The 7,538-nt window shown below is 38.9% G+C and overlaps 1 non-coding gene across 1 annotated transcript; it reads right to left on the bottom strand.

The window, feature by feature from the left end:
• Positions 1-6,238: 6,238 nt before the first annotated feature.
• On the bottom strand, positions 6,239-6,354 carry LOC132501221 (U5 spliceosomal RNA). The gene has a single exon (XR_009534196.1). It is a non-coding gene; the product is annotated as a U5 spliceosomal RNA (small nuclear RNA).
• Between the last annotated feature and the right edge of the window lie 1,184 nt (positions 6,355-7,538).

Below are 7,538 nucleotides of genomic sequence, written 5' to 3'. Positions count from 1 at the left end.
AAGCCTGTGTCAGCAGAGGCCAGCGTGACATTGCAACAGCCTGCGGCATGCTGTGTGTTCTCCTGGGGAAGTTGTCCCTGGATCTCAGGACTGTGGCAGTGGCGGGCTGCACAGGCTCCAGGGGATGCAGTGTGGGTAGTAACCTGTGCTTGCACACAGGATTTTTGGTGAAAGCGGCAGCAGCATTAGCGTTTCATGCCCATCTCTGGGGTCCAAGCTGTTAGCTGTGGCTTGCGCCTATCTCTGGAGCTTGCTTAGGCGGTGCTCTCCCTTCTGTGGGCACACGGGGAATGAATCCCCTCTCCTTGTGCACTCCGAGACAATGGTCTCTTGCCTCTTTGACAGGTCCAGACTTTTTCCCAGACTCCCTTCTGGCTAGCTGTGGCATACTAGCCCCCTTCAGGCTGTGTTTATTCAGACAACCCCAGTCCTCTCCCTGGGTTCTGACCTCCGAAGCCCAAGCCTCAGCTCCCAGCCCCTACCCACCCCAGTGGATGAGCAGACAATCATCTTAGGCCTGGTGAGTGCTGATTGGCACTGATCTTCAGTGTGAGAATCTCTCTGCTTTACCTTCTGCACCCCTGTTGCTGTGCTCTCCTCTGTGTCTCTGAAGCTTTGCACCCACCCACCCCCAGTCTCTGCCAGTGAAGGGGCTTCCTAGTGTGTGGAAACTTTTCCTCCTTCACAGCTCCCTCCCAGAGGTTCAGGTCCCGTCCCTATTCTTTTGTCTCTGTTTTTTCTTTTTTCTTTGGCCCTACCCAGTTATGTGGGGAGTTTCTTGCCTTTTGGGAAGTCTGAGGTCTTCTGCCAGCGTTCAATAGGTGTTCTGTAGGAATTGTTCCACATGTAGATGTATTTTTTTTTTTTTTTTTTTTTTTGCTGTACGTGGGCCTCCCACCGTTGTGGCCTCTCCCATTGTGGAGCACAGGCTCCAGACGCGCAGGCCCAGCGGCCATGGCTCACGGACCCAGCCGCTCCGCGGCACGTGGGATCCCCCTGGACCGGGGCACGAACCCGCGTCCCCTGCATCGGCAGGCGGACTCGCAACCACTGCGCCACCAGGGAAGCCCTGTAGATGTATTTTTGATGTATTTGTGGGGAGGAAGGTGATCTCCGTTTCTTATTCCTCTGCCCTCTTGAAGCTTCTCTCTGCTTGTGCTCTTGATTTTATTCTCTATTCTCTGAGTTTACCAAGTGTTTACTCTCCCGTTACCAGCTATATAGCTTGTAATTTTCCCCCAACTCACACCTCTTATCTAGAGTGACTGTATATTCAGCATTCTAGGGACAATCTTACTTTTATAGTGGTTGTAGATAAATTATCATGATTATTGTTGGTATCTCCTTTCAGTAGTGTCCCAATTTGGACAGTAAGTTGCAAGGTCATCCTTTTTTTTTTTTTAATTTCTCAAAGGATACATTATTTTTTTAAATTAATTAATTTCTTTTTGGCTGCATTGGGTTTTTGTTGCTGCACACGGGCTTTCTCTAGTTGTGGCAAGCGGGAGCTACTCTTCATTGCAGTGCGCAGGCTTCTTATTGCAGTGGCTTCTCTTATTGCAGAGCATGGGCTCTAGGCACACGGGCTTCAGTAGTTGTTGCACATGGGCTCAGTAGTTGTCATTCGTGGGCTCTAGAGTGCAGGCTCAGTAGTTGTGGTTTATGGGCTTAGTTACTCTATGGCATGTGGGATCTTCCTGGACCAGGGCTCAAACCTCTGTCCCCTGCATTGGCAGGTGGATTCTTAACCACTGCACCACCAGGAAAGTCCCAGGTCATCCTCTTACAGGCTACAAACACACCTTCATTTGACCCCCAAATAATCAAATGTGAGGATTTGTTATTTCTTTAACATTACTACCTGATCTCCTTGTCATGATCCTTGCTTCCATCCTTCTCAAATTTTGAGTTGTTACTCTGCCTCCTCTAAATATAGACATTATCAAGTTTGATACATTCTTTCCTTTTCCTCTCTTTTTACTCTCTTCAATATTTCAACCACTATCTCATAGCCTGGGAGTCTCCAATATATTTCTCTATTTCCAAACACCCTACTGAACCATGGTCATACATTCTTACCTCCTTGCTGTATATTTTCCTCTGTATATCATGCCTGCTCTTCAAATACAAATCAATTTTTCAGTTTTTTAAATGTCGAATAATCAAATAGCCTGCCACTGTGCCTCTGTAATGTCTTCTTTTTCTAATTCACTATTATTTTACTTCCAGAAAAATTTCTCTGAAGCTCAGATTTCATATAAAATGAACATTTCCCCCCATATCCTGAAATTCAAGACCCTTAATAATATGGCCCAAGTTTTATTCTGTAGTATTCGGTGGGCCAAAAAATGCCTTCGATTTTTTAAGTAAAAATAAAAGACACATTTTTCATTTTCACCAAGAACTTTATTGAGCAGCATATTCACCTGTTTGTTCCACTACATTCTGCCATTTTCCAGGCAACTTCATAATTCCATCTCCCTAAAACATTTTATCTTTCTGAGCAAAGAACTGTTCCAGGTGCCTTTTACAGTCTTCCAGGGAATTGAAACTTTTTCCATTAAGAGAATTTTGTAAAGACCAAGGTAAATGGAAATCTGAAGGTGCATTGTCTGGTTAATATGGTGGTTGAATCAGAATTTCCCAGCCAAACTGTAACAGTTTTTGCCTGGTCATCAGTGAAACATGGGGTCTTGCATTATGCTGATGGAAGATTATTCATTTTCTGTTGACTAATCGTGGATGCTTTTCATCTGCTTTCAGTTGTTCTAACTGGGAGCAGTACTTGTTGGAATTAATCATTTGGTTTTGAAGACAGAGTCCTTTGTAATGTTAAACAGTATGAACATGCTGAATTGTGTATGGATATCTTCTGACCAGTGTGTTAGGAGCAGTCTAGCCAGAAAAATTAATCATATTTCTTGATATCTCTGTATGATTTGACATACATCATAAGTAGTCTCTCATTTTCTCAGTTGGCTTTCAAGTTACCATACTCTTCTCTTTCTCTTAATTCATTGACTTCTTTGTTAGTGTTTTCTCCCACAGCATTCAGTCCTTGATTTTCTGCTCTTTTCCCAAACTGCCTCTCTGGGTAATCACATTAAGTCCCATGGTTTAAATGGAATCCACATGGTAAGATCTCCAAAATTAATAATTGCAGCTCTGACTCTGTCCTGACATCCAGAGTAACAGAACCAACTACCTTCTCAACATTACCAGTTGGATGCCTAATAAACTTCTCCAAATGAACAGAAATAAAAGATAAGTCTTAATTATCTTGTTGCACTTGCCAAATAAATAATCACACAAAAAACTTTCTTCATATGGTCTTCCCATTTAGAAAATATTGCCACCTTTACCCAGGTTTTATAGCCCACAAATCCAGGATTTGTTCTTGATTCTTCTCTTTCCTACATATCCTATCCAGACAAAAATTTCCTGAAAGAGCTACGTTCAAAATGTAAACCAATTACCAAACACTGCTACCACCCTAGTTTAAGCCATCCTCATCTTGTATAGAGTACTGAAGTCTTCTGTTTCCTTACTTGTACTCTTATTCCCCTACAGTCTATTCCTGAAATACCATAAGTATTTTTAAATACCTACAGTATTTTAAAAATATACACATAAGATTACACCATTTCCCTGTTTAAACCTCCCAAAGACTTCCTCCCTACATAATTAGATTAAAATCCGAACTACTTGCCATACTCCTTGGAGGCCTAGATCATCTTGCCCCACACCCTCTTTAAATTTCTCTCCCATAACTCTCTCCTAAATTACTCTGCTCCTCCCCTACTGGTGTTAATACTGCTCTTTAACCACATAAAGTTGTATACTTCTTCAGGGCCTATCTATTATCTCTTCCTTCTGTCTGGAAAGACTTTCCTTCCTATCATCTCTTTGTTTGCTCCATTACTTCTTACAGATCTTTACTCAGTTATCTTCTTTCTCAAGGATTCTTTCACTCTATTAAAAGCCATCATTATCTTTCATCACTCTGTACCTCTCTCTATGCTTTTTGTTTTAAATATCAAACTCATTGTAACCTGCCATTTTTATATGTATTTGTTTGTTTGTTCATTATTTCTTTTAATAAAATATACTTTCTATTTGGAATTTTATGGATTTTAGTTCAAAAAATATCAGCAGTACTAATAAACAATGCCTTGAACATAGCAGATACCCAGTAAATATTTTTGAACAAATATTAAATGAACTTTGGGTAATAGAGTTTCTTCAATGTGTATCTTGGCATTATCACAAAATCTATGGTCTACAAAGGGCTATGCCTTACTCAATATGGAACCTTGTTTCATATTTCAATACGAAAAGCTTGCTACCAATTTGAGTTGAGGCAATGTTTATAATGATTTTTGAATTTAGCGTTCAGGAGAAGCCATAAATGATTAACAACTCATGCTACTAGAATTCTTTTCTATAGCATCTAAGCTTATGTTTGAATAACTTTATTCTTGGGACCCACTGTTTCCCAAGGCATTCTTAACTGTTAGAAAATTATTTTGTGTCTCAGTTATTCATTTATCAAATACATGTTATCTAGGCTCTGGATCCCAATGATTTCAACATATTGGTCTTAGTTTATCTTTAAAATGTCCCTTTACTATAGGTAAACTATTATATTTCTTACTTTGGTTAAGAGAACCTTTTCTTTAAAAAACAATTTTCCACATTTCCTGGAAGGCACGGCATGGTTAGTTAAAGCTATTTTAACACAGGACACTTTACATTTTTACTCAGGAACACTTGACATGGCCCCCAAAATAACCAACACCATTAGGGTTCAAGATGTTTTGTTTTCTTATACCTCTTTTCTTTGTAAAAAAGTAATGTGCAGTAATCCTATGCCATTCCTGAGCCTCATACCTTCATCATCCTTATTCTGAAATTATACCTCCTTCCTCATCCCATGCCTAAGGCTCACTGAATTTTCAACATACCCTAGAGATAGAAGTCAGAATGAGATTAAGAGCCAGTGATGTCTGTTGAATATATCATTTGGTTACAAAAGTTAATAGCTTTTAAATTTTGATATGGAAAAATATCCTCTGTGTCAAAAGAGCTATAATTTGCCTTCCTCTTCCAAACCATGCTTCTTTATCCCTAGCATTGAACAAAATATGTAATTACCTTAAGATAACATGAAAGGCCCTTCAGCATCTCACCCCAACCTTCTTTATTTTTTTATCCCCTACAAGTTTTCACTTCATGCCCTCACTACATATACTGCTCACTTTCATCCCATAAACCTTTGCATGCATCAAATCTTTGATATCCATCTGCCTCCTGCTTTTGGCTCATGTGGCAATTCTCAGCTCAAAGGGAAGTCCCTCTGGAAAGGCTTCCTCAACTCTAAAATAGTACATTATTCTCTTTCCTGCTCAACCATTACATTTTATATATATCTCCATTATGGCACTCTTCACTTTATGTTGTAATCCTTGATGATATATACTGATTGATATATATATGTATATATATTCTTGTATGAGGATATGCTAAGGACTATGTCCACGGTCAGCTAGAGATTTGACAGTGTTGAGAATATGCAGCTGTGAATTACATTGCAAAATGTACTGATTAAAAATTAGGATCCAAGATGGATCTCCAGTTTTGGGGTGACAGCAAAGGGCAAAGGATGGGTAAATCTACATCCAATGTCTTTTATGAGGCACAACTATGCTGGGCTAGCCTTGGCTTACATTACAGCAACAAATAACCACAGGAGCTTCTCCTAGCTGGTGGGGATCATGTTTTGATTGTCCTGGCATATGGTATATGTTCGATTGCTGTGTAATAATTGTGTTGGAATTCCTCCTGTTTCTTTGTCACTTAGAGAGGTTTAAAGGAAAGAACAGGGTGTAATATCTTCTGGAGAGCAGATATGTAATTAAGATTTTTTAATGATGATTTTTCCTTTTTTAAAATATTTATTTATTTATTCATTTATTTAGGCTGTGCTGGGTCTTAGTTGTCTTAGCTGTGGCATGCGGACTTCTTAGTTTTCTTAGCTGTGGCATGCAGATGCTTAATTGTGGTATGTATGCAGGATCCAGTTCGATTGAACCTGGGCACCTTATTTGTACACAGTTTCCCAGAAAATCCAGTTTGCTTTAATATGCACACATACACTAAGTAACTAGCAAAAACTAGCAAGTAGCTTTGCTGTAAGAAGCAAAAAAGCAATAATTCTTTCATTTGGACAACAATAAGTAGCCTTGCCAGGGCAAGGCCTCAAAAAATTGATATAAGACTCAGAGTTATTCCTCTCCATGGAAATCTTTAGTAGAATGCAAAAGATTTATTCAATCTGAAGAGAAACAAGACTGTTGTAATTAAGATGTATTATTTCACTTCATTTTTTCCCAATTATTTTAATCCCTCCTTAGAATAAGTGAAAGAATAGACAACTGACAGTTGTGTAATTAGGTCCTATTGAACCAGTGTCAAATATCAGAATGACCAGTTGTTCACTTGAGTCAAAAAATAATTTTTCATTCGTTCTTTCATTTATACACTTATTCATTCATACACTGAGCACCTTTATGTTCTGGATTGTATAAGAAGAAAAACAAAATCACCTTATGGAGATTTTATTTAAGTAAATCACAAATCTAGAGATGTATAAGCCATAATCATCAATTGACTAGTATAAGTAGTCTTAGAAATATTCCAGAATCTTAGAATCCTCATTATTTATGGCAGAGACTGACTACCTCATTAGATAACCTGTTTTACTCTTTTTTCCTGGGCATATATCTGAACTATATTTCCCAGAATCTCTTGTAAGTAGGCATAGCCATAGACTAAGTTCTAGATGATGGAATATGAACAGATGTAATATATGTGTTCACTTATAAACCTGATCCATGAAAACCTCCTACAAGGGATGCTCCATGTTCTTTACCTTTCTGCCAGATTGACGCAGGGAAGCACAGTGGCACTGGAAGCCTCAGTGTTGTAGATGATAGAGCCACTCTGTGAAAAGAGCCACTGTGTGAATCGGCCCTTGGAAGAAAGGCATCCCCTCTTAGGACATACTGTTTTCTTCTTCTTAGCATGAACAAGAAATAAACCACTGAGATTTTGAAGTTTATTTGTTAAAATTGTATTGTCTTACTAATAAGCTTTAGTGCTTCCTCCTCCATGTGGAATACTATCAAAATCCCAAAACTTAAAATAGTATTGAATATTAAACTTCAGAATATAAGCAAAGGGGTGCTGGAAATACAAACCATTCCTTTTTGCAGCTAGATTGAATGGAATGGTATAGAAAGGGTGATAGCTAATGAGAAGGAGGAAAGTAGGATAAGTCCCTGTGGCCTGCTATAAAGAAGAAAGGAAAACATGAAGATCATGATTTTGGGCCTAAGACAGGGCATTTCTCAATGAAGGAAAATATTATATGGATCTTCCTGCATTTCTGGAATGAAAGCTTTTTGGGAGAAGAGAGTTTCAGAGTAGACTACCATTCATAATACATATCCCAGGATTTAACATACTGCCTGCTACAA

This window comes from Mesoplodon densirostris, chromosome 1, assembly GCF_025265405.1.
Source record: "Mesoplodon densirostris isolate mMesDen1 chromosome 1, mMesDen1 primary haplotype, whole genome shotgun sequence".
Lineage (NCBI taxonomy): Eukaryota > Metazoa > Chordata > Mammalia > Artiodactyla > Ziphiidae > Mesoplodon > Mesoplodon densirostris.
Note: the sequence above shows the minus strand (reverse complement) of the source record. Positions and strands in the feature narration are given on the sequence as shown.